The 26,944-nt window shown below is 61.3% G+C and overlaps 1 long non-coding RNA gene across 1 annotated transcript; it reads left to right on the top strand.

The window, feature by feature from the left end:
- Nucleotides 1-16,790: 16,790 nt before the first annotated feature.
- LOC116591950 lies at nucleotides 16,791-19,862 on the top strand. The gene is made up of 3 exons (XR_004286253.1): nucleotides 16,791-17,122; nucleotides 17,774-18,499; nucleotides 18,905-19,862. It is a non-coding gene; the product is annotated as an uncharacterized LOC116591950 (long non-coding RNA).
- Nucleotides 19,863-26,944: the final 7,082 nt, after the last annotated feature.

Here is a 26,944-nt window from a genome sequence, read left to right as displayed (position 1 = left end):
CAGCCTGTGCCTGTGTCCCTCTGTCAGCCCCCTGTGCGCCCGCCGTGCCCGGAGCCGTCCCCATCATGCGGCAGTCAGCCCCCTGCTCACCCACCCCCCGTGCGCCCGCCGTGCCCGGAGCCGTCCCCGTCATGCGACAGTCAGCCCCCCGCTCACCCATGCCCCGTGCGCCCGCCGTGCCCAGAGCCGTCCCTGTCATGCGGCAGTCAGCCCCCCGCTCACCCACCCCTCGTGCGCCCGCCGTGCCCGGAGCAGACCCCGTCACCCATCCCCGTTGCTGTAGGAATCGGGGCTTCGGGGTGGCCGTCACTGCTGAGGTCTGACGCACACCAGCCGCACTGAGGATGCGGCCACTTTTGTGACCTCGCTGAGCCTTGTGCTTCTCGTGCAGGCGGGGGCGGGGGCGGCACGTCAGTTCTCACTACAGTCACTGGCGGGCGGTGAGGGAGGCACGGAAGAGCACTGGTGGAGCCGTCAGACACTGAGAAGGAAGGGAGGAGGTCATGGGGTAAATGCGTACGCTCTAGAAGATTGTATCAGGAAGTCACTGACAAAGTACGTAATGTAAAAATATCTAAAACTTACTGCTGTTTTTCCTAGTTTGGCTGAAATAAATACTATGTGGTATTTGCCTCCATCTAAGGCAATTACCAAACCCTTAGAATTGCACTTTATTTTTTTTTTTTTAAGATTTTATTTATTTATTTGACAGAGATCACAAGTAGACAGAGAGGCAGGCAGAGAGAGAGAGAGAGGGAAGCAGCCCTCCTGCTGAGCAGAGAGCCCGATGCGGCTTAACCCACTGAGCCACCCAGGCGCCCTATTTTTTTTATTTTTTTAAGATTTATTTTTGTTTTGGGGAGGGAGCCGGGGAAGGGGTGGAGGCAGAGAATCCCAGGCAGACCCCACTGAACATGGAGCCCGAGGCGGAGCTCAGTCCCACGACCGAGATCATGACCTGAGCCAAAATCAAGAGTTAGTCACTTAGCGCACTGAGATACTCAGGCACCACTAGAATTGCCCTCATAGGGAAGATTCAAAACCAGATCGAAATAGGGGTGAAAGTGAGACTAATTTTGAGATCTTGTGGTTTGCAGGAATAGAAAGGAGAGGCCCCGGTCCCAGTCTCTGGTTGTCTTTCTCCTAAAAGCAGAGGCCATCCTACTTTTCATCTGTGTCTCCAGCATGTGACATAGGTCTGGCCAGGGTCTGGGCCTGAGAAATGCCTGCTGCCCCCTACACGGTCTGTATAAACGGGGTAAAGCCCACCTTCAGCCTGGGCAGGGCTGGGGAGACTGTTAGCAGGGACCAGTAGGCCCCAGGGTTCCTGATTCTGTGGGTCTGGAAAGGAGCCCGAGAACTGGCATATCATCATTTACCAGGATGTGCTGATGGCTGGGGACCACATTCTGGAAAATACTGATCCAAAGAACATGACCCACCAGGGCCCTTAGGTCCACCCCACCCCACTCCACCCCACCCCCCCGCTGCTCCCGTGGTGCCCCAGGACGCCAGTTCCCGTCTTAGCTCATGCAGCCCTAGGAGCTAAGCTAGGTGGAGCTGTAGTCCCATTTTACAGTCAAGGAAACAGGCCCATTTTACAGTCAAGGAAACAGGCCGAGAGAGCGGCTCCCTGGGCCTGGGGCTGGGACTCTGGGGAGCTGCACTTGTCCAGGGGCGGGGGAGAGGGGCACCCAGGAAGCTGGCCCCTGAAGCCAGCCGCGGGGCGCAGCTCCCTTTCCCACCCGGGCCTCCTTTGTTTCTTGTCTGGTGCGTAAGTGCTTGCAGAAGACGCTTCATAGGCCATTGCGAACCAACTGCGTGGGGCGAGGGACCATGGGATTTCTTTCACGAAGGGACTTCGTTTGGGGCGGGGGGGGGGGGGTGCTGCCTGAAGGCAGGGGGAGGATGTCAAAGATCAACGCCCCACCCCCACCCCCGAAACCCGCCAAGAACCAGCCATGCTTTCAAAGTGAAGCGCATCGGTCTTCCTGCCAGGCCAAGTGCTTTCCTGCCCCTGAAACCCTCCGTGCAGCAGCCTTGCCTTGCCGGCAGGGACCGCACCTGCTGTATGAGCGGGCCGCCTTCTTCCCCGCTGCGGGAACAAGCAGGTGTCCTGAGGCCGCCGGTAGGTGGAGCCAGAGCCTGCCAGCAGCCCACTAGATGGGGGCGCGGGGGGGCCCTCCAGTGACCCGGTGACCGCGCCTGGCCCTGCGCCAGGCACGGGGGGAGCACACGGAGAGCAGTGCCTCTCCACCTCACCCATGGGAGGGAGCAGGCAGTTTCCAGAAGAAACAACAAGGAGGCATTTTTGTCCTAAAACCCACGTTTGTCCCATCCTGGCTTGGTGCTCGGGCTTTCGTGGTGTCCTTTAAAGGCAGAGGGACGAGCAGGCAGGGCTGGCATCGGAAGGTGTGACTTGAAACCCTGCGGCTTTAACTTGGTCTTGGGAGAGCCTCTGGGAGGAGGCACATGTTTCTTTGTGCTTGTCACTGTGTATCCCAGGGGTCGGGAGCCACGGTGGAGCACCTCGGAGGATGTGGTCCCTGCCCCCGGGGTCACATCTCTAGAGACCCGGGCCCCCAGTCCATCTGCATGACTCCCTGGGAGCTCACACCGTCACCCTGCTTCACAGACGAAGCCTCATAGGTCTTGACAATTAGCCCGAGTTCGAGGATAACTAGCTGGTTACCAGACAAGCTAATTAACTGGTAGAGCCAGGGTTCCCAATCAGACCATCTGCTTCCAAAGGGGGCTGCCGAGACGACTGGCCCACAGTTCCCTGCCCCTCCCCAGCTCCAGCTGGGATCTTGGCGCACACAGTCCTCGCCGGAAGGCATTCCCGGCACATTTAGGGAAATTCGAACATGGGCTGGGTGCTAAGGGACATTAAAGCACTGATGTTACCGGGTTACTTTGTTAATGACAGTATCGGCCTTGTGATTGTTGTAGAAAACATGTTTGGTGCAGACGAGCAGATGCAGGCGGAAATATGTAGGGGGAACGCGATGTCTGGGGTCCACCTTCACATACATGAGCCAACATTAACCAATCCGAATAGCCTGGGGAACGAGGGTAGAGCCGAACGGGGGCAGCCGTGATTTGCTGTTGGATGCGGGGGTGGGGGGGTCATCACACGAGTCTCTCTGCCGGTATGCGCGTTGGAACTCCTCCCTGTGAATCCTGTTTCAAAAACGCTCAAGCAGAAGTACAGTGCCAGTTGGAGGAGCTGCCACTGTGCAGCCCCAGGAAATGGAGGGAACACTCGGTAAGCTTCTAGTTGATTCCGTGGGGCAATGGTGACCTCACTACCACACCACAGAAAGCTGTTGCTGAAAGGGCTAGCATCAACGTTTACATTTGTTTCTCTCCAGGTCTGGGATAACAGATGCCAAAATCCAAAAAGAAAGAAAGAAATGCCATGAGGCGCCTGGGTGGCTCAGCCGGTTAGGAGTCTACCTTCTGCTCGCGTCACGATCCTGGGGTCCTGGGATTGGTCTGCTCTGCCGGGAGCCTGCTTGTCCTTCTGCCTCTGCCCCTCCTCCTGCTCAGGCTCTCTCTCTCTCCCTCTCAAATAAATAAATAATACCTTTTAAAAAAAGAAATGTCAGAAAACTCCTGTTTTAATTATGAGCAAAAACATTTTCATTTTTAAAATTACAACTTGGAACTGAAATGTTCATGATTATAACCGTCCCTACGCTGGTCAGCCTGGTTCGCTTTCATCCTTTCAAATAACACGTACTTGGCCTTTTCCTACCATCTTTATGTTAAAAAAAAAAAAAAAAAAAAAAAAAAAACCCACATTCTCCATAATGGAAAGGTGGAGCATTGCAATTTGTAAAACTTCTGACGCACAATGTCAGATGAGTGCTATTGGGCTGAAAATATAAATGAATGGACGGGTCATTTTATAAAGAGTTAAACACACTAGGGGCACCTGGTGTGGCTCAGTGGGTTAAAGCCTCTGCCTTCGGCTCAGGTCATGGTCTCAGGGTCCTGGGATCGAGTCCCGCATAGGGCTCTCTGCTCCGCGGGGAGCCTGCTTCCCCCGCCCCCTGCCTGCCTTCTGCCTACTTGTGATCTCTCTCTGTCAAATAAATAAATAAAATCTTTAAAAAAAAAAAAGAGTTAAACACACTTGGACAAAAGGTAGCCGCAGCAAGTGGAAAACACCACCATGGAATTGTTTTTAAGATTTTATTTGTTTATTAGAGAGAGGGAGCAGAGGCAGAGGCGTGGCAGGCGGAGGGAGAAGCAGCTCCCCCTGAGCAAGGAGCCCGATGCGGGGCTCGATCTCAAGACCCCTGAGATCATGACCTGGGCCAAAGGCAGACGCTTAACTGACTGAGCCACACAGGCGTCCTAGCGCCCCGGCAGGAGGTCACTCCCCTGGCCGAGACTCACAGCACTGGTAGCTCCAAGGACACTGGGGACAGATCAGGGAATCTGGGGAGCGGCCCCCACAACCAACAGGGCCGATCTCACTCCGGCCCGCAGAGAAGTGGGTTTTTGCTTGGCAGGAAGAGCCCCCGGAGGAGGGTGCAGGTCTTCAGGGCCTGCTGTTTCCATAAGCAACACCAGGACCCCAAGAAGGCTCTCCCCAGCCCAGCCGCGCGGCCTGACACGGGCACACGTTCGTGTGGAGAATAAGGAGAAGAGGTGGCACTGCCCCCCCCACTGGGCACCGAGGGTGAGGGGCACTTGGCCTGCCTGACACCGAGCCGGCTGCGGGCTGCGCCGGGGCGGCGGGCGCCGAGAGGGACTAGAAGACCTCAGAAGTAACTGTAAGTTAGGGCCCCATGTCAGAGTTGGAGTGGAGAACTGGGGGGAAATCAGTAAAGATAAAAGTGGAATGCTGACTCTAAAAAATCCCAGTGCATGCCAAATACGGCATGAAGTATTTTTGGTGGTTTTGTGCCTTGTGAAAAGTTTTTTCTGTTCGTTGCAGTCTTTGGGGAGCGTGTTGCTAAGAGCTGGGTCTTGGGGCAATCTTTCCCAACGGGAGAGCCTGTGACGAGACGCGTTCACGTTACGGCGACAGCTAAGGGAGCAGCCTCGTAAGCTGGCTTCGTGCGCCCCGCTCCCGTTTAGGGTCTCTTCCTTCCTGCCGGGCACCGCCACGCTTCCCATCAGGAATCCTGACCCCGCCCACTGAGAGCAAACTTGCGTTCGCAGCGGTTGGTATGAAAAGCAGATTTCCGGAAATGCTAACGTCTTTCAGCTCAGGTCATGATTCCAGGGTCCTGAGACGGAGCCCTACCTCCGGCTACCTGCTGGGTGTGGGGTCCGCTTAGGGTTCTCTCTCCCTCGGCCCCCCCAGTGCTCTCCCTCTCTGTCCCTCGCTCTCGAATAAACGACTAAATCTTTTTTAAAAAGAAAAAGTTTCCTAGCCCTTGGTAAAACAGAATCAGGGATCTCTCCGGCGACCGTATGAACAGTTACCCGGGAAGAATGATGGGGCAGTGGGCAGTGGGCAGTGGGCAGTGGGCCTCTCCGTCAGGATCCCCAGGGCGTGCCCTGCGGACGGTATTCCCACGCTGCAGGAAGGGGCTTGGGCCCTGTGCCCTCTGTGTGACATCGAGCATCCCAAGACCAGAGAAAGGCTCCAAGTCCCGCAAGAGGGAAAAACAGGTTGAACGCAGAATGACCCAAATGCGTGTGACCCTGAGGCGCGTTGTTCCTGGAACCACACTTTGCGGATTCTGGCTTACGCATCACCAGGTGTGGTTCCTGAATGTCCTCTCCCTGTCCCGCTGGTCCCTTGCTGAAGGCCGCTCCCCACCGCACCGTCTCTCTGGAGCCCAGAGTCAGCGCAGGAGACCGCCCCCGTCCGAGCGGCCCCCTCCAGCCCGCACCCCGCCCGTCCGTGCGGCCCCCTCCAGCCCGCACCCCCCCCCCCCGTCCGAGCCGCCCCCTCCAGCCCGCACCCCCCCCCCCGTCCGAGCCGCCCCCTCCAGCCCGCACCCCCCCCCGTCCGAGCCGCCCCCTCCAGCCCGCACCCCCCCCCGTCCGAGCCGCCCCCTCCAGCCCGCACCCCGCCCGTCCGTGCGGCCCCCTCCAGCCCGCACCCCCCCCGTCCGAGCGGCCCCCTCCAGCCCGCACCCCGCCCGTCCGAGCCGCCCCCTCCAGCCCGCACCCTGCCCGTCCGAGCCGCCCCCTCCAGCCCGCACCCCGCCCGTCCGAGCCGCCCCCTCCAGCCCGCACCCCGCCCGTCCGAGCCGCCCCCTCCAGCCCGCACCCCGCCCGAATGCTAAGCTCCCTCAATCCTCCCTCTTCCTCCTCCGTCAGGACACAAGAATTTCAAGGATGGTTTCCCTCCCAGCCTGGAGGGTTTGGGGAGGACCCGGACCGGGTGGACACGTCGTTGCCCACCCATAGTCTGAGCCTGCTTCCGAGGACTAGCCGGGGGGACCAGGAGTTTCTGTCCCCAGCATGACGGGGACCCCTGACTGCCCCAGACTTGTGCTCAGCTCAGGCCACCGCCCGCACAACAGACTCCTGGGAAACCCCTCCTTGGAGTGGCTTCTTGTGCCTCCGCGGCCCTGGGGAGCCTGCCCCCACCCCCACCTCCCAGTCTCTCCTGGGGCCCTGGCAGCTCCTGTCAGCCCTGCCTGAGACCCCAGACCCCTTTCAAACGATTGAGCGGGGAACATAGGGGCTGCACTGAGGTCCAGCGGGGAGGTCTGGGGAGCAGGGCCGCCACCCCACATGTGCCCTTCCCCCACCCTGGCATCCTCAGCGGACTCGATATCCCAAATCTGAGACCCGGGAGCATCGGGCCGGACCTGCAGCGTCCAAGAGGCTGGCGGGCGGCCCACTGCCTCTCCCGACCCACAAAGAGACCACTGTGGGACAGCGAGGTGCCCAGAGGCGCTGCCTGTCCCCCAGGCTCAGGTTCTCACTGCTGGGGACAATGGCAGGACTCAGTGCAGACAGCTCAACTGAAGGGCAGGCTTTCTCTCTTTTGAAAAGGGGTAGAGAGGAGCCTTGTGTCTGCCTCTCCTGTCTGGCCTGGAAATCGAGTGGCGTTTCCAGTGAAACCTGCACCAGCGGCCTTGTGTGCCCCCGCTGAGGGAGGCTGAGGTCTCCAAAGTCCCCGCTGTGTGCCGAGCCACCGCCGGTCAGGGAGCCGCTGCCGTGGCCTCGACAGGCGGGAGAGCCCCCTTCCCTGAATCCCCCATCCCTGCCTCGACCCCTTCCCACAGGACGGCCCTCCCTGACCCACGGCCACTGCCCTCACCCCACAGATCCTGTCCCTGGAGCCCGAGCACCGGGAGGCCGGTCTGGCTCACCTGGCCTCATAAGGCCGCAGTTCCTTCTGCAAGGAGCTGCAGGTGCGTGTGTGTGAATTATGTCCTGGGACCCCTTCAGCCCCAGCAGCGGTTCTCAGCGTGGGGTCCCAGGGCCTCAGCAGCATCTGGGAACTGGTCGGATATGCAAATTCTCAGGACCATCCCGGGCTTGCTGTCTAAGATACTCGGGGGGGGGGGGGGGGGGGGGGGGGGGGCAGAATCTAGGCTTTAAGGAGCCCTCCAGGAGATCTTTATCTCATTCAAGACCCCCTGACCCGGAAGATCCAGCCTTTGAGGAAGCCTGGAGCAGAGCCTTCTGCAAAGTGGTTAGTCACCTGCCCTTCTGCCCAGTGAATCCGACGTGGACTGATGTCCCTAATACAGGGCAGGATCCTTCGGAGAGAAGCCCCCTCTAACCCAGTGTCTGGATGTCAGAGGAAGCCGAGCCACGGAGCAGGGCCGGATACCAGAATGCTCGCCCCCTTCCCTTCCCTGCCCACCTATCCCCCAGCCCCCGAGCATGGCAGGGAGCATTCAAGGAGCCCCACCCGACCAGTGCCTGGGAGTCCCAGCGGATCTGGCCTAGGGCTCCATTTCTGGTGTACTTGGAGGCAGGAGGCCACGGGCCCAGGCTCGTCTCCCTTTCTGCCCCTTGTGTCCCGCCGGCAGGCTGGGCTTGCCCCCAGACTTCCGGCTCTGAAGCGAACACTGAGGTGGGTTTCTGAGGTCCCGCCTTCCTGCCTGGCGCTCTCCCCTCTCCCCAGCAGAGGGACTGTCCTCCAATCCCCAGTTCATGGTCCAATACACACGCCACCAGAGGTGGTGTTAGTATCACTACTGACCAGAACACCCCCCTGCGCCTCCCTCCTGAGCGGCCCCTGCTCTTACCAGGCCCCTCCCACAGAGGGCCCACCTTCTTTTGGAGCCCAGCCCAGCCTGCGAGCCAACGTGTTGACCCATGTTTACTGGAAGATGGACGTTTGACCAATCCTAGACTCACGGCACAGACTGACCCTTGTCTTGTGCAAATGCAGGCGGCTGACCCGCTCTGCCCCTCGCTTCCCGGCTCTGCCTGTAAACTGAGGCAGGCAGAAGGCGGGTCCGGTATCCTCAGATGTCCATCCTGGGATGTTGTCACTCGGTTTGCCCATTCATGTCGGCCCAGGCAGGACAGAGGATCCCCAGGGAGCCCAGAGGAGACAGTGGGGGCCCTGGGCCTCCTGGAACCCAGAGCTGTAGCTCAGAGGTCAAGGGTCTCTGCACCCCTCCAGCCTCAGACCTGTCCCTGCCCCAGGGCTCTCCCTCCTCCTGGTCTCAGCCCTGACGACAATGACGGGATGCTGGGGAGCCCCATGGGCTGCCCCTCTCCTCCCTTGGTGGTCCAAACACCTGACGGGCACGGCTGAGGGGCCCACTCACCCTTTTGCCCCAGACTACATGTCACAGCCAGCGGGGACCATGGGGCCAGCTTTCCCTCAAGACAGCTCTGACCCTCATCCTTCGCTCCATCACGGAAGCCCTGTGTGCATTTTTAAATTTTAATCTGTAAAGCCCCCAAGCTTGTGAAGTTGTTTTCACACTTTAGAGCTCGGCACCTCCTGGAGCGTCAGCCCAGAGACATTGACCCGGAAGCGCAGATCGGGGGCAGCCGTGGTGGTCCGTGGTGGTTGCGTGCTGGGCCCTGCTGCCAGGGGCCGCCTGGCTGTCTGCGTGCCCCTTTCCTCCCAGGACCGAGCTCTCAAAGTGCAGCTGAAGGGACAGGCCTCTCAGCTCCGGCCCAGACGGTCAAGGACACACCGCTGAGCCTCTCTGCGGCTTCCTCCCCCAGCGCGCCGCGGGGCTCTCAGGGTGGGCTCCGGGAGCAGGAGGCAGCCGCGCCCAGCTCGTCCTCGGCCGCGCAGGGGGTGGTTAATAAAACACCGGGGCTGGTGGTGGGGACGCCTTTCTTCCGGGAAATTAGTTTAAGAGCGCTTGGAGGCCAGGATCAAGTGGCCTGTTAAAGAGTAACTCACACCCCATATTACATCCGAGTCCGGGGAGCCAATATCCAAGGGAAGTGTTTGTTGGAACGGGTGAACAAAGCGTCCTTTGTCGGCCGGCTCGGCCAGCGCCGGGCTCTCCTGTGGTAGGAACTGGCTGGTGCACGTCCCCCGGGAATGTGCGGCCTCGTGGTTGACCAGTTAGCCACGGTGCTGGGTGGGTTTCCAGTGCATGGGGCTGGGCTAATCTGCTAGAGCACCTCCTCCAGGCAGCCCTGCGGGAACCACCCCCCAGACCTCCCCAGGTCAGCGTGGGGTGGGATCCATCTCCACACATGGTTTTCCACCCCTGCAGGGGGAGGTGGCTCAGAGCCCGCCGAGGCAGCAGCCTGTCTGTCCCACCATCTGTGGGTGTCACCATGTCCTCCCGATCCTACTGGAGGTGATGGCCTAGGTCTGCTGGCTCCGAGCGCTGCCCCCATCACCCTCGCCACCACCCCCCGCCAGAACGCTACATCTCCAGGGATCCTTGCTAAAGTACACCTTTCTGGGCCTCAGCCTAGATGACTGTTAAATTCCTGGGGGTGAGTCTGGCTCTTATACTTCAGGGGAACAAAAAAGAAAAAGGCACTCCTTGGGTTGATTCCAAACAATCTGGGGAGAAGGGTCCGGAGAGAGTATAAATGGAGCAGACTGGGCACAAGCTGATCATTGATGCGGGGACCCAGAGACCCCTTAGAAATCCTGTCTACTTCTATGAAAAGTCAGACACGTAAAATATTCGTGACATTTGACAAAATGAGGGTTTCTGGAATGTCCCTCGAGAGCTGCTGCTCTGCAGACGTGAGCCCACGGGATTCACCGGGGCTGCAGCTGCTGGCTCAGAGTGCGGTGGCCGCTAGTTTGGCTCATGCAACAGCCCACAGCCTCCAGCACCCCAGCCTCCCCCACCCAGCGTTTGGTCTGATCCTGGGAGCCGCCACAGGGGCAGGTTAGGACGGACACCTGGAGGGCCAGAGAGGTAGCTCTCCAGGCCAGACAGCTGGCTGAGCGGGAGGGCCTGCGGGGCCACAGGACCAGCAGCCTGAAGGCTAGGACGCCTCCCCCCATGTCACGTGTGACCCTGCCCGCTGCGGGGGGGGGGGGGGGGGGGGGGGCCCCTCAGGGCGTGGTCAGGAGGGCTGCAGCCCTGCAAAACGAGACCAAGGGCACTGTGCAGGTGCTGGCTCGATGAACACACCTAGCCACACCCTGAGTGTCTCCCGCGCCCACCCCACCCCTCAGGACCGCCCTGTCCTCTTTCTGACAAATGCCTGGGGGGCGGGTCAGCGGAGGCCGGCCGGGGACCTGCCCGGGGCCCCTAAGCTCGAGGAGGCTGGGTGACTCCGAGGCAACCCACGGGCAGGCCAGCGGTGAATCAGGAGGAAAGAGTGCCTGAGAGCCTGGAGGCTGCTTCCTCCTGAGTTTCCTCCTCCTCGGGAAGTCTGCCCTAATTAGCACCTCGGCCGGCTGGCAGGGCCTGCCTGGGGAATGCTGCGGGTTACACCCTCGGCCCACCCAGGGGGCCTGGCCTTTCCTGGCCTGTGCCTCACCCTGACTCAAGTCCTGGGGGAGGGGTACCCAGTAGAGGCCACCCAGAGTTGGGGTCCAGCTGGGAACAGACGCTCTCCCATGGGGGACGCAGGCAGCTGGACCCTGCTCTGAACTTGGGACCACCAGGCACCGAACAGAGCAGGGCCCTGAGCGTCCCAGTCTTGGAGGCTGCGGAGAATCAGGAGGCTGAACAAGGGAAAGCATGCGGTGGGCAGCGCCTGGTAACCCCCCAGCATCACGCCTCAATGATGGCCAGTGTCGCCGAGCTTTCTGGAGGCCTCGGTTTCCTCCCTCTGGCATCTGGGCTCTGGCGTGCGCCCCCCTCCCCGTCCCCCTCCCCTGCCACCTGCTACTGCTTTCCTTATGCCTCACTTACTGGTCATGCTGGCCCCTCCCAGCCCCCACCAGCATGGGTGCCGTTGGGAGGTAACCCTGGGCAAGTCAGGCAAGCTCTCCGAGCCTTGACTTCCTCATCCATAAAATGGGTGTGAGGATCCCCATTGCGGCCAGCCACTGCAGCTCTGGGTCCTGGAGGACAGTGGCAGGTGGCAGGGCCGGTCTCCACCCACGGACGGGGCAGATCTCCAAGACGCAGCTTGCCCGAGGGACAAGGCGGTTTACGGGCTGATACTTGCGGAATGACACCATTTGATTTAAACGCGCACACGGGGGCACGTGACCCAAAGGATGTGTTTCTATAGGCCCACGCTTGTGTGCAAGTAAAACAAGGGAAGTCTGACAAAATGTGCACCAAGACCCAACCGCGGGCACACCGGGGACAGGATCAAAGGGAATTCACCAAGATGGACTTGGATTTCCCGGATTTCAATTTTCATGAGACTCAAGAATTACCGTCTGATTTCAAATAAATAAGACGCACTTATACACTAAGCCAAGCACTCAGCTCCGAACTTCCTCAGTACCCCAGCCGGGAAGGGGTGGGTGGCCTCTTCCAGCTAAGGTGGGCCTCGCTCTTCGGTGGGCGCTCTTACCCCTGTTCCAGCCGCCTCCGTGATCACGGCCGGCAGCCACAGACCCAGACAGCAGGTCCCCTCGGTCGGGAGGTAGGGTACACATCATCGTTTCTTCCAGATGAGGAACCGAGGCTCAGAGAGGGTGAGTCACCCGTCCAAGGGCGCACAGCTAGCACTCAGCAGAACCGGGATTCAGACCTGGGCCGTCTGAAGGCAGAATTCCTGCTCCTACCACACGGCTGTGCCACGTACCCCAGTACCCCAGCACAGGGACGGTGGGTCTCAGCCTGGGTTTCAGCCCTCGTCTCCTCTGACCTGAGCCTCTGGCCCCGGCCTGCCTGACCCTGTTTCCTGCAAGGCAGTACGAGGAGCTGGAGAGAGCAGGGGCTTCTGCTGCCAGACAATACCAGGTTCAAATCAAATCAACCACGGAGTAACGTGTGACTTTCGCTCCCAGGCCTCAGCCCCTCACCTGTAAAATGGGGTTCAATGTCTGCAGCAGCGGCCCGCGGGGAGACCACATGAAAATGAATGCAGTGACCTGCGGGTTGCAGGGAGGGCCTCAGCCCTAAAAGCAGAGCCCCAGAAAAACAAGGTACACCTCCCCTGCGGGACCCCTGGTCCATGCACGCCAGCCCAGAATGCACCCGCCAGCTCTGAGCGGCAGGGGAGCACCAGGGGCCCAGAAGAGGCCAGCCCCTGTCTGTCCCACCCTGAGAAGCAAGGGCTGCACCAGCGCGGGTGCCACACCGCCTGCTGTCCCCGCTCCTGCCCCCGCCCCACCAGGGGTGTGCAGAGAACACCAGCATTTGCGGTCAGCTCTAGGTTGGGAGGGGCCGAGGTGCAGACCCCGACTGTCTGCCTGCGTCCCTGCCCTCCTGTGTCCCGGGGGAAGTTGACTAAATCCTTTTTGTCGTCCTGCTGCTGATACTGATGGATCTGGACGGAGTGCGTGCCCTCCCCACCCCTGAACCCAGCTCCTAACCGCCCACACAGTGCTTAAAGGTCTTTATCACCAGCGGGTATCGCTTTGGTAATCAGAAAATGACAACAGGGCACTTTAAAAACAATAAGTAATAATCCCCCAGGCCAGCCGGGGGCGGGCATCCCTGAGAGCCTGTCGGGTGGCTGTCTGGACCTCCAGCCCCGAGGCAGCAGCAGCCGGGCCACCCCATGCCGGGCACTGATGTCACCGCCACAGCAGAGAGGGCCCCAGCCTGCCGGCAGCTCCTGTGGGCGGGGGCGCTCCTCCCCAGGCAGCCGTGCAGAGGCAGGAAGACACCTGCTTCCAGCGCTGCCCTGGGGGTGGGGGGCGGCCCTCGGCTGCTCTCCCCGATGTGGCCTGCGTCCCACTCCTGACCCTGTCTCAGACAGAAGGCCTGTTTCCCTCGTGGGCAGAGAGAAGCTTGTGGGCAGGGGCGGAGCGGGGAGGCCGGTGAGGCACCCACAGCACCTTAGAGGAGCACGCACCCTATCCCCGACCCCTCATCCCTTCACCCCTGCAACTGCTGCCCCCAGCCCCTCCTCCAGGGCTGCTCTGCCTGCCCCCCTGCCCCCTCGGAGCCTTGCTTTCCGAGGAACTCGGACTTCAAAGCAGCTTTCCCCAAAGGCCCAGAGCCACTTCCATGGTATGAGGTTTTGGGTAGATTTTAAAATGCCACCAGAGTGGCAAACACTGGGACACCCCTGCAGGCTTACCCTTCTGTCTCCTTTCCCTCAAGCTCACATGTCAGTCACCTCCCTGAGCAGATGCTACGGGCTTCCTTCCACTCGAGGCCCATATGCAATGGCTCCAGGGAAGCCCCCACCCCCCGCCCCGCCAGCCCCCACCCCTGCCTACTGTCCCCGTCTCCTGGCTGTGGCTCTCGGCCCTGGTACCCTGGGCTCAGGGCCCCTGGCAGGCTGTGGGCCCAGAGCTGGGGAGCACAAAGGGCCGGGCTGCTCCCACTTCCTCCTCCCCCCTCCCCCCACCAGTGACTCACCTTCCCCGTCAGCTAACGCTGGGGAGGGGAGCTGAGGGCAGGAGGGGGGCAGCCAGCCATCACTGCAGCGCACAGTTTACACAGTCCCTCTCTTGGCACTCTCCAGGGGGCAGGGCACGACCTGGGATTCCCACGGGGCTTATGGGGAAACAGAAGCTCCCAGAGACTTCCTTGGCCCAATGAGGGGATGGGGGGAACGGAAGGCAGGTCTCCAGGCGACTTCCGGCCGCTCTGGACAGAACCCTGGGGTCGCCCTGTCCTGTCCCAGCACCCAGCTTCAGTCCCAAGCCCAGGGGTGACGGAGGTCAGGTCCCACCTCCTACGGTAGAAGAGGTGGTGAGGGGGTGCTGGGGGCAGGCACAGCAGCTGCTAGTGCCTGGGGGTATTCACGACCCTCCCTCCAGGCCTGTCCGGGAAATGGTAGACAGCAGAGGCAGGGGGTCCGGCTGTTGCGGGAAGTGGGGGGACAGAGGTGAGGAGCAGGTGGGGGCAGGGAGACTCACATCTCTACCATGCCTATCAGGTACCCTGCGTGTGACTCATCCCAGCCCCTCCGCGGCCACAGGTGGAGACCAGGTACACAGGGGCACGGCCAGGCTCTCCTGCCTGGGACCCGGCTTCCTCTCCGCTCCAACCCCCCCCAAGGCTCCAGGGCCAGCCCCCCCATGCTCCTGCACGGCCCTGGCCAGCCACCCCCATGAGCCGCAGTGCCCCCCAACAAGACTTGGACAGTTCTGTGTCAATCTGGAGGTACCTGGGACAAGTGAGGGGAGGGAGCCCCGCGGGGGCCCAGCCAGGTGTGGGGCGTCCCCAAGCCCAGCCTTCAGAACGCAGCTTGCTCTAGGCCCACCCGACCAGGCCCTGACCTGGCCAGAGCCTCTGGCTTCTCACCCACACCTCCCGCATCCTTTCCTCTTCTGGGGGGGCTGGTGGAGCCCCACGGGGCCTGAGGGCTGGAAGTGGCCAGGCAGCACCTCTGTCCTGGGTGAGCAAGGGCCTGACGGTGCTGTGCAGTACTTGGCTTCCACACATGCCGCAAGGGGGACCGTCCTCTCACAGGGTAGCCTCGGGATGCCTCTGTTGGCCGGGATCCGCAGGGCTCGAGGGATGCAGGGGTGCGGGAGGGGTTGGCACCAAAGCGTCTGCAGCAGCCACTGCCCACCTGGCCTCCCCTCACCCCCAGACTCCTTTTCCCACCTCCCTGTGCTGGGACCGGGCCGAGAGGACACCCGGGAAGCACAGGGAGGCGGGGGAGCGTAGGCGGGAGAGATCTGGCGGAGAGCTGCTTCCCGCTCTTTCGAAAGACAACCTGCACGGGGATTCTCCCAGCCTGGCTCTGGACCCCAGCGGGGCCCCAGCAAGACTGCTCACTCCCTGGGCCTCAGTGTCCTCACCTGTGAAATGGGGGTTTGGGGGCTGCAGCAGCGACGAAGGACAGTGTCCCTCGGGGCCACAGTCCTGGTGAGCGGCTCATTCTCAGTTCCTTCTGCCACGAGCACCGAGAAACCAGGTCTGGGCAGCCCACGGGAAAGGAGGCAGGCGGGGAGGAGGGCGTGTGCCGGGCCGGCTCGCCGGTGGCGCTGAGATGGGCGCCTGCTACCTCCTCGAGACGCAGCAGGCCCAGGCCTCGGCTTGGGGTGCCTTCAAGCCCCCGAAACGTTCTCGTTTCTTCCACAGTCAGGAGGAGAGGAACGAACTTCGGGGATGGAAGAACCTGTCTCCATGGGGAACATGAGCGCGTTCGCCAGTGCGGTCCGAAAATGTGAGTTCTTTTAAAGATTTTATTCATTTATTTGAAGGAGAGAGGGAGAGAGGGAGGGGGAGAAGCGGGCCCCCCGCTGAGCAGGGAGCCCAACGCGGGGCTCCGTCCCAGGGCTGAGATCATGACCTGAGCCGAAGGCCACGCTTCGCCGGCGGAGCCCCCAGGCACCCCATAAAATGCGGGTTTAATACTCTTGCACAGACAATGGGGCGCCTGGGTGGCTCAGTGGGTTAAGCCTCTGTCTTTGGCTCAGGTCATGATCTCAGGGTCCTGGGATCGAGCCCCACATCGGGCTCTCTGCTCAGCAGGGAGCCTGCTTCCTCCTCTCTCTCTCTGTCTGCCTCTCTGCCTACTTGTGATCTCTGTCTGCCAAATAAAAAAATAAATAATCTTTAAAAAAAAAATACTCTTGCACAAAGAAGGAGTCCGATTTCCAGGAGGGAGATTCCGACCCGCCAGCCCGTGTCGGGTACCACACTGGAGCCCAAACCTGAGACCCGCAGGCAGGGCGACCAGGCCGGGGCTCGGCCACAGGACTCCCGTGTAGAGGGAGAATGGGGAGTGGCTGGGGGCCCCGAGGTACGGTCCGTGCTGATGGCCATGGTCCCCTGCAGGGCTGGGCCCTCCTCAGCATGGGGGCTAGACCCCGGCAGGTGGGGGCTGACGCCGGCCTCCCAGGGCTGCGGGCTGGCGGAGCCCTCACCTGCCACCCTCGGGTCTGCGGGCTGTGGGCGGTCTTGTCAGGGTCCCTCCAGGTCCTGGCGACAAAAGGGATTTGGGATCTGCCCTGGGTTTAAGGCCAGGAGCCCACCATGGACTCCAAGTCCCCTCCGAGGCTTGTTTTCTTCTCCTGTAAAGAACCGCAGCTGCGGGGAAGCGACTCAGCCTGGCTGGGGCAGTGAGGACCAAGCAAGGGTCCGAAGACCCTCAAGAGACGAGGACAGATTCACAGACTGACGTTTTCTGAACTCCACGATCGGACTTCGGGGGTGGTATTCCGGGCAGCCTTTAATGAAGAGGCGATCTGGGCCCGGCCGCTGGCGGGTCTGTGCCATCCCGGGGAGGGGGACATCCAGGGGAGGCAGACAGGCCGCTGAGGCCAAGGAGCCACCCTCTCGCCCCGAGGCCCGCCTCTCAGGCCCTCCCGCGGGACCCCCCCCCACCCCCGCCGCCCTCTGCGTTTGACCTCACACCCCAGCCTGGGAGCACGAGGTTCTTCTTGGGCCTCGAAGTTTCCAGGCATCCTGTCCCCTCCCCGGGGCACACGCCCAGCATCACCCTGAGTTCTGACCACGCCCAGGCTGCCCAGAGTGCATGGCCTCACCCCCATGACTGCCCTGAAGCAGTGCCCGGATTCTCGTCCCCATCTCTCAGATAAGGAGACAGAGGCTCAAGGAGCTGAATGGGGTATCAGCTCGACCAACAGCTCCTCCTCATCCCCGCAGCCTGGAAACAGCAGTGTCCGGGTTGCTCTCTGGAGGCCAGAGCTCCAAGCCTCGGGCCGGTCTGGCTCGTCTCGGCCGCGTTCAGACGTCAGGTATGCAGGGAAGGGCTGATCGAGCCCCTGTGCAGGCCTCCCGTTCCCAGGCTGCCTCCTCGCCCAGCCTGTCCCACTTGGCACTGAGCGGGAGCCGGCTGCTGCCAGGGCCATCCCCCAGGCCAGTAGGAAGTTCCCGGGGCCAGGGGGCCCCCAGGCACTGGCTCTCTCAGACTTGCCTGTGAGGTCAAGCAGGGCAGTAGGGACCCCATCCAGGCCTGTGGCTCCCTGGCCAGTCCCTCCTGCCCCGGGGCCCAAACGTTGCCGTTTGGAGCCCACACAAAGCATTGAGCCTGAGCTCGGCCTAGTCAGGGCCCAGAATGGGAAGCAGCTCTTGAACATCTGGAAAATATCTTCTCCCGCTAGGGTGTGACGCTGGAGATAACACGGCCTGTTTGTTTGGGGAGACGCACCTTCCCGGCCCTGTGTGGAGCCTGCAGGGAGGGCGTGGGCCCCACTGGCTGGGACAGGTGGCTGTGCTCACCCCGGGGCAAGAGCAAGGAGGCCCCTTCTCGGGTGGGTGGGGGCACCCGGCTGTGTTTTCTTTGAAATGTTTCAGAGGTGTTGTTTACGCCTCCTGATCTGGTCTCCCTGGAATGTAACCATGAAATAACCAACCCACGTTCTGCAAACTCTTTTCTTTCTCACCAGTCTGTGCAGCCACCTCTCTGGGGTCAAGTTCTTTAACATCCGATCCCGCAGAGATGATTATATCCGATGACCGCGGAGACTAGTGAACGGCTGGAATCCAGGTAGCCGGACCCAGGAGTGGCTGGGGGCCACGGCCAGCCCGAAGCAGGAGGGCGAGAGGCAGCCGGGGCGTGAGGCGCAGGAAGGTCCCTTCCTCCTGAGCCCCACTGGCCTTGCCCTTGGGCTTCCCTGCCTTGAGGCAGGGCCTGGATAGGGGCAGGGAGTCCCACAGCAAGAGGGAGCAGGGCTACTGGATCCCTGGGGGGCTCCTGCCCAAGTCCTCCCTCATTTCCTGGATTCCAGGAAGGCTCCGGGGTGGGGGCTGGGGGCAGTAGGCAAGCCCCGAACAGGGGTGTGCCCATCCTGCGGCCCGGCCAGCCCTTCCGGTGCCGTGGCCAGCCCTACGCGCGGCCAGCCAGAGCCTCTGGGAGCCTCTGGGAGCTGCAGCCCTGGGCCGGAGGCCAGGAAGGCCCGAGGCTGGAAGAACAGAGAGGAGGCAAGGCCCAGGTCTGGCTGGGGAAGAACCGGGACCAAAGGCAGAAAAAAATCAGGACAGGTCCTTACCACCTACAGCTCATTGACAAGTCCTTGAAGCAGGCCGAGTGACATTCCTCCAGGAACTCAGCTGCCTCGATGCTGATACTTTCTAAGGACAAAAGGGAACATTAGCCCAACCCCCAGGACCCTGTCAGTCTGCTTGAACGTGTAACAATTCCTTTAGAAACTTCCTCTATCTCTACCCACCCCCGACAAGATACAAGTTGGCCATCACCCCCAAGCATATGACCCACTGATACATATCTGAAGGGCCTCATGACTGAGTTATTATTAAACAGTAATACATGACCTTTTCTGACAACAGCTAGCCCCCTCGGGATCCTGGAAAACTGGCTTCCAAAATCGCTGGGAGGCCTGCCCTGTCCCTAACCCCCCTTCCAACTTGAAAGCATGTAATGGGTCACTCTTCATGACCCCGTGCAGCTCCTGCCCCGGGGTCCTGTCCCTGTGCTCTCATAAATCCACCTGCACCAAAGACGTCTCAGGAATTCTTTCTTGGCCGTCGGCTTTGAACCCTAACGTTCTTTCCTACAGCCACTCCGGCCCTGACCCCGTGCCTACCTTTCAGCCCTTCCCGGTGGGCGAGCTGTCAACTCACCAGAGTCCAGAGGTCCCCCCAGCTGCCAAGTCTGGGGTGCAGGGGCGCGGTGAGCTAAGAGGGTACAGAGGGGGGACCCCTGCGAGTAAATCCCTGGGGAGAGCTAGCACCCTGCCTCCCAAGTGGGCCTCTCTGGGTCCGCCGCCCTGCCAGCCAGCAGCGCCCGAATGCGGAGCCACTACCAGGGCAGGAGGTCATGCTGCTGCTGGGGCTCCCGGCCTCAGCGAGGATGAGGCAGAGACAGCCTCTCACGCAGGGCCCCAGCTTCTGGTGGATCTGCCCAGAGCTGGCACACCTCTGGGCACTCTGCGAAGCCCCCGACCCCATGCGGGGGCAATGCAGGGAGGGGTGTGAGGACACAGCGCAGACCACCAGGCCGCTTCCAAGCAAGTCTTCTACAAGGTACTTCACAGCCCTCAAAAGGCAGGTCCCTCAGTGACCTCCTGGGGAGCCCCACAGGCCAAGAGTCCAGTCCTGGTTCACGGACCACCCCCCCCTTTAGTGCAGCTCTATCAGCTAATGGCAGCTAAAGTGATCTGACATAAAATAATGTGTCAGAGATAATTGCTCCTGGGCTCAGCTCCCAAATTCCAACCTGCAACCAAAGGCCAGACGTGCCCGTTAATGATTAAACCTCCGGAATCGGTAGGGCTGGGGCAGAGCAGCAGGGAGGCTCCTGGCCAGGGAGATTGGCCCTGCCCAACAGGAACCGGTTCCTGCCCCACGGGGGAGGGGAAACACTTCCCCACCGATGATAAACACCGTGTAATCCCAGCATCCATGACAGCAGACAGCCATCCCGCTGTCTGTCACAGAGCAGGTCATGGTCATGGCCCTGCTGGGGCCCACCTGAGGTCAGGATGAAGCCCCAGGAGCACCTGGGTGGCTCAGTGGGTTCAGCCTCTAGCTTTGGCTCAGGTCATGATGTCAGGGTCCTGGGATCGAGCCCCACGTCGGGCTCTCTGCTCGGTAGGGAGCCCACTTCTCTCTCTCTGCCTCCTTGTGATCTCTGTCTGTCAAATAAATAAAAACTTAAGATAAGATTTTTTTTATGGGTCCATCCTTCAGCTGGTGGACATCTGGGGTTTTGCAGCTGTCGGCTGTCCTGAGCAGCGCCACCACAAACAATCATGGTAGGTGTCTGAGTGGACATATGGTTTCAGTTCTCTTAGGGGTATACCTAGCAATGGAATCGCTGAGTTACATGGCAAAGAGGATGTGATTTGAAGTCACCAAAAAAGTGGTAGAACAGGGGCGCCTGGTGGCTCAGTTGGTTGAGCGCCTGACTCCTGGGTTCAGCTCAGGTCATGATCTCAGGGTGGTGGGATCTAGTCCCACATAGAGATCTGCACTCAACGGGAATCTTTTTTTTTTTTTTTAAGTTTACTTATTTATTTGTCAGAGAGAGAGAGAGGGAGATCACAAGCAGGCAGAGCAGCAGGCAGAGGCAGCGAGAAGCAGGCTCCCCACTGAGCAAGGAGCCCAATGCGGACTCAATCCCAGGACGCCGGGATCAAGACCTGAGCCGAAGGCAGTAGCTTAACCACTGAGCCACCCAGGCGTCCCTCAATGTTAGTCTTTTAAGAGTCTTTCCCTCTGTCCCTCCGCCCCCCCCCCCCGCCCCCGCCAGGAGTGCTCTCTCTCCCTCTCAAATAAATAAGTCTTTTTTTTTTTTTTAAGTGGCAGAAGAATAAAAGTAATATAACAGGAAAAGTAGAAGGCTAACGTAACACGGGTGAAGTCCCATCTCCCGCGGGAGGAGTGCGTGCACGGTGCCTAAAATCGGGCGAGTGGGAGACTAGAGACAGACACTGCGTGTGGAGCCCCGGGGCAGTAGTGAGCAGCGCCAAGTTCAGGGAGCCTGAAGACCAGCCCCAGGAGACCCTGGGGAGGGCACGGATGCGGGAGGGGTGGATGGGCACCGCACTGCAGGCTGCAGCATCACAGGCACCTCGGTGTTATTGGATTTCTCGCTGTGAGCCGGCTGTTTGCATCAAAAAGACACTTTGTTAAAAAAAAAAAAAGACACTTTGTTAATTAGAAAATGTTTGGAACTGAAAATGTAAGTGAACAGGAAAATCAGGCTCGGTTTGCCATTTGCCAGGAACACAGGGAGAGAGCGGGTGCGCACCAGCAGTTGGCTTTGCCTGGAGACACCATCTGCCTCCCGCCCACCTCCACCGCCCGTGCCTGGTCTCCTGGAGCCACAGAGTCAGGAGGGGTGTCCTTGCCTTCTCCCAGGGAAGAGCCCTCCAAACCCCGCAAAGGCAGCTCTCTCCTCTCCCAGCCCTGGGGGCTGCAGGCTAAGCCCCGCCCCCACCTCCTCCACCGTTTTAGGGCCAGCCTTTGGGATCCCTCCTGGCCAGGAGCCCTGGGGCACCCAGGTGGCCAGAGAGGTGGGGAGGTCAGCTGACCTCTGCTGGGAATTCACCATCCCCCCGCGCACAAGCTGTCCGTCCATCCATCCACGCATCTCTCCACCCCCCCACCGACCCAACCATCCGTTCGCCCATGCACCCATGCACCTCCACACCCGTCCCTCCGTCCTTCCATCCACCATTTGCTGATGCTTCCCTGGAGCTGGGCCCTTGAGCTCGGCCCTCAGGGAGTCCCAGTGTGAGAAACAGACTGACCTGCAAGCCGGCAGCGATCACAGCGGTGAGAAGTGTCGGAGCAGAGGTCCACCCCGGGAACACCAAGGAGGAGTTTCTTCTTGGCGGGGAGACAACAGGAGTACGCTTGAATAAATGGCCCAGAAGGCGGCCGGCGGAGAGCTGGAGAAATGGTTTGGTTTGTGGGGTGCCTCAGGGGTCAGGTCAGAATGGGTACAATGGGGCCACTCACTGTGATGATTCCACAGCCTCTGAGCTTCCTTCAGCAGACGCTGTGTTCAGGAATTCTGGAAGGTCCTCCCCAGCTCCGACCCAGCCCCTGCTGTGACAGGCTGGGGCGTGTCAGCCCCTCCTCCCTGGTCCAGGCCTGCTTCTCCAGGGGAGTGTTCCAGCAGCTGGTATGCATCAGGCACAGTCCTGGGCTCTGGGGATACAGCTGTGCGCCCAAATCCCGCTGGCAGGGCTCTCTGAACTAGAGGGTCCCCAGACAGCTCATAACTCACAACAGCGGCTCAAACAAACCCACCACAAGAGGTAACACCACTCGCGGCTTTCAGGAGAATGCAGATGCAAACGGGCAGCCACTATGCCCAGGACCCTCGGCCTGGCTCAGAGGGACATGCTGAGCCCACGCGGCTCCATTTCTTTACTGTGGACAGACCCCAATCCACAAGGACCGTGCGTGCGCAGAGCCTGCCTGATGAAGACACCCTGCCCACCCGCTGTGGTTCTGGAAACCTCCTTTCCTTGTCAAAACAAATAAAGGACCATCCAGGTGTTGCTGGGTGTGAGGGAGATGTGGCCCTTCCTCCTGCTCTGGGAGAACCCCCTGGTTCTCAGCTTTGCAGCCCCTGGGGACCACAGCTTACTCCACTTTGGGAAGAGTCCATCCTAGGTCTTGTAGGGCAGGATTTTCTGGGCCAAGTGGCACCACAATGCTGGTGGCTGTTGTGGAAGTGACCTGCCGATGTCCCTCAGCGGGGGGCACGTTTGCCCGGCTGGGCACTTGCGGGAGGTGGGGGGCTGCCCACGTCTGGGAGGCAGTGGTGTAGTACGACCTTCTGGAAGTAAGAGGTTACACGGAGTCCCCCTCAGAGACGGCCCGTTTTGAGGACGGACCAGGGGACGCACAGGTGCAGAGGCCTGAGCCAGGGTGGTCCGAAGCCTGCGGTGAGTTTGGACAGAGGCGCAGGCAGGACATCTGCGGAGGACCCGCCCAGCACAGGGGGATCCCCAGGAAAGAGCAAGGGTGCCCCCAGGCAGAGCCGAAGCACTCCTCATTGCCCAGGTCATCATTGTCTCTACATCGAAGACCCTGGATCTGAGGAGGGGGTGGCTGCGGGCCGGGAGAGTCCTGTCCTGGGGGGAAAGAGCGGAAGGTCCCTGCCTGGGACCCCAAAGTCCCCCAAGGGAAGGAAGCCTGTGGGCAGGAGGAGGTTCTCAGGCTGGGAAGCAGGCCCTGCCCCTGCCAGCTGAGGCCACACCCACACGAGGCCAGGCCCCCAGGCCACTGCCCAGCTGATGGGTCTGGGTGAACCCAGAGCGTCCCCCTGGGGATACCGGGTACTGAGCCTGTGTCCGCACCGACCTCAGCCGTCCCTGGGGCACCCTCACCCCACTCAGCCCAGCAGGAGTGCCTGCTTCCCCACTAGGCCGTTCTCCCTGTCTAGGGCAGTCGCAGACCCTGGGCGGGGGGGACAGGCCTGCAGGCTGGACCTTGTCCCAGCCTGGGACCTGGGTGTGTCCATCAGGACAACAGCAGAGGGTGCAGGAGTCTGCTGGCCCCAGTGAGCCACTTTCTCCCCAGGATATGATGCTCTCCCCGCTCACAGGGCAGCACCTGGGGTAGGGGGCTGCTCAGGGCCCTTCCCCCTGATGCCCTCTGTGAAACAGGAAGCACCAGCCCCGGAGGCCAGATGGGCTGCAGACGTGGGACAAGAACACAGCCAGACCTCACAATGGCTACCGCGGCTGACCAGCACGCGCCAGGGGGTCACTGCTCTGGTGATGGGTGACTGCACCTAACCAGTCAGTGCCCAGGGGTCACACCCAGGGAACATGGTGCCAGGGCCCATCTAGCAGGTGGTCCGAGCCAGTGACAGGCATGTGATAGTGTGCTTGGTCTAGCTGGGGAGCACCAAGCGACAAGGAGGGCAGAGAAGGGGACCCAGAAAGCAGCCTCAGCCCTGAGGGGCCCACATTCTTGTCTGGTGGACAAAGGCCAAAGCGCAAGGACACTGTCAGTGGTGGGGGTCCCTTCTGGGTTGGAGAGGCTAGTAGAGGGTTCTGTCTCTGAGCTGCAGAGCACGACCCAGCTGGCCCAGCCCCTCTAGCCTCAGATCCGGCCGGGCCCCGGGCCGCGGAAAGAGAGCGGCCAGTTGAGTGGTTCCTGTCATCTCGGAGCCGGGAATTACGCCAGACCTGAGACTCCATCTGTGGGGGCCAGAGGCCCTGTTCGGTGCCCCACAAGTTGTTCTGACCAAGGCCACATGGATCCTGCCAGTCCTCTGAGGCCTCGGACTGAGGGGAAAGGGAAGGTGAGCCTCAGGAGCCCATCACGATTGCTGAGAGCCGGAGGAAAAGCCCGGCTCTGGATGTGGGTCCCCCTACCGCCAGGAAAAGCTCTTAGGAATATCCTGCCCGACGCTCTCCCTGGATACACCCACATGCGCTCGCCCGTGTCCTCACGTACCCAGGCCCAGGCCCAGGACGGCTGGGCCCAGCTCAGCAGTTCAGAGCACCGGCTGCCCCCATCTGGTCAAGGCTCAGCACGGCCACGCCCCCCTGGGGAACACCCCCTTTCTGCTCTCTCCAGGCAGCCCAGACATGAGCAGAGAGGGAGGGCCTTGAATGCCACGGAAAGGGGGAACTGATCCCCCCAGGCAGCGGGGAGACAGAAGCCCAATCAGATCTGGGTTTCAGCAAGTTGCTGTGTGAGCACATCGAAGAGTGTGGTGGGGACAGGAAGGCCAGTGAGTGGCGCTGCTGTCTGTGAATGGACTGGGGGGCAGTGGGGGTCTGGGCTGGGTAGACTGAGAGTCTATAGCACGGCTGGGTGGGGAAGGGGTGGGCTGGGGACTGGGGGAAGCCAAGCCTCTGGCACTCACTCAGGACACCTGGGATGGCTCGTCCTGCCTCGGGTCTTTGGGGCCCGGCGCTTTCCTTGGAGACCCAGCAGAACTCGTGCTGCTCAGCTTCCCAGAAGTCCTTTGTGCACGGTGGCCTCACCCCCCAACTCTGGCCACTCAGGCTGCCAACGGGACACCTGAGCTCGTCGGGGCAGGCACAAGACGGCACGCAGCTGTGTCCCCAGGATGCCCCACGTGCTTGCTGGCCTGAAACTAACCCGTAACCGCAGCTCTTGGAGCCTTCCGGAACCCAGATCCCCACCTGAGATCAAACCAAAGACCTGGTTTAAGGTCCCTCATTTGGCTTGAGGCCTCCCAACGTTGCCCCACTTTCCTGTGTAGCCTTGGAGGACTTCTGGATCCTTCTCCACCTCCCTCCCCACCCACACACTTCTGGAGGCCCAGTCCTGGTCGACCGATGGGGTCACAGAGGGGTGCAGACACGGGAGAGGGACAGGCGTGTAGAGTCAGAAAGTGGCACTCATGACAGTGGGAACAGAGAAGACCGAAGAGGGAGTTTGGTGGGGAGAGTTGCCCTTGAAGGCTGAAATGAGGGAGAGTCGGGGGTTGCTGCACATGTGTGCGGACACACACACACCCAGCCCATCTCCACGCCCCGCCCAGCACCGGCTTTTGCTTACTGGGGGGCTGATGAATGGGTAAGTCACCACTGGCAGCAGCTACCGTATTCGCCACCAGGTCGGAAGCCCGTGCAGCTACAAAGGCCTGACTCGGGGCAGCTCGGGTTTGCACAAGCCTGCACCTTAAGGTCAATCTCATTACCTCCAATTCACAAACGAGACTGGGGAGTCGGAGTGGTGGGAGTCACTCACTGCTGATGAATAGCTCTGCAGAGTGGCCCTGAGCCAAGGAGGGGTAGGGGTTCAGCCTTGGGGGGCCAGTGAGGGCAGAGGGCGTGGGCCCCTCCCTGCAGCCCTGGGCAGCCAGCCATGCCCAGCCAGAGCCTCGGGGCAGCTGGTCCAGGACAGCCCTTGCCGTGAAGCCCAGGGGAAGGTCCTGGAATACAGGATCCTACGGCCCTGCCCACACTCTTCCCTCTGCCCTGTCCAGAGCGTTGGAGCAGGAAATGGGGGCAAGGCTGGACCCCTGAGGCTGTGCCTGGTTGCTGCAAGGGTTTAGTAAGATAAAGGCCAGGGTAGAGCAGGTGAGAAGGCGGGTGGGTCAGAGAAGCATCCTGGAGGAGGGAGCATCTGGGCTATTCCCGGAGACAGAGTTGGACTCTAACTAACCAGAAGAGGAAGCAGGGGCACCTGGGGTCAGGTGCCAACAGGAGCAAAGGAGACACGGAGTGACAAGGGGGCGGGCCCAGAGCCTGGAGGCCCTGGGCTGGGGGGTCCGGGGGATCGGGAGCCGGAGGCAATAGGGAGCAGGGGCACGGGCCTCACTCAGCACATCGGACCCCCCGGGGTCACGGGCAGGTCATTCCCACGTTGGACTCTGAAAGGGGCAGCAGGGAGGCCCAGGAGCGCCATCACCTCCCAGCCCAGACACCGCTTTGGTTTGCCTGCAAAGCCAGACTTCCCAGGCCGCACTGTTGCCCAGTGAGGACTGAGCTGGCCCTGGTCCAGTGGGGCATGGGCAGGAGAGGCAGGGGTTAGGGGCCAGGGGCCCCGCCCTAAGGGGGGCCTCGGAGGAGTTGGCCCACCCCCCTTCCCACAGCTAGGCGTTGGACGGGATGCACGGCCTTCCGAGATGAGAGATCGGGGGCTGCTGGGTGCCCAGATGGATTGTTTTCAAGGCCAGCAGGCCCCGAGCCAGCGCCTGCAGGCCCGGGCGCGACTGCTATCCCCCAGCCCCACCTCCCACCTGGCACCGCCTGGCGCTCTGTTCAGCTCGGCCCTGGGCCAGTCACGGTGGCCTGCAGGTGTGGGAGCACCAGGAACGCAGCCTGAGGGAGCAGGGACTCCAGGCCCACTGCTGCCACGGGACCCGGGACGGCAGGTTGCCAAACTTCTCTGGGCCTTGGTTTCCCCATCTGTCAAATGGGGATGATAGCCGTGGTCCCTTCCTAGGGCACTGTGGCGAGGAGAAAGGATAATGTGTGTAAAAGCGCCCTTGGGGGGCTCACGGCCAGGCAGTCCCGGGAGGAAGAATCACCCAGCACAGCACAGAGCCACGTCAGTCCCCTGGCCAGCCCCCTCGGCCTTTGCGGAGGTCAGGGGGTAGCAGGAGGTGCGGGGAAGGCTTCCGACAGGCAGGGTCTGGAACGCAGGCC

This window comes from Mustela erminea, chromosome 5, assembly GCF_009829155.1.
Source record: "Mustela erminea isolate mMusErm1 chromosome 5, mMusErm1.Pri, whole genome shotgun sequence".
In the NCBI taxonomy this organism is placed as follows: Eukaryota; Metazoa; Chordata; class Mammalia; order Carnivora; family Mustelidae; genus Mustela; species Mustela erminea.
Note: the sequence above shows the minus strand (reverse complement) of the source record. Positions and strands in the feature narration are given on the sequence as shown.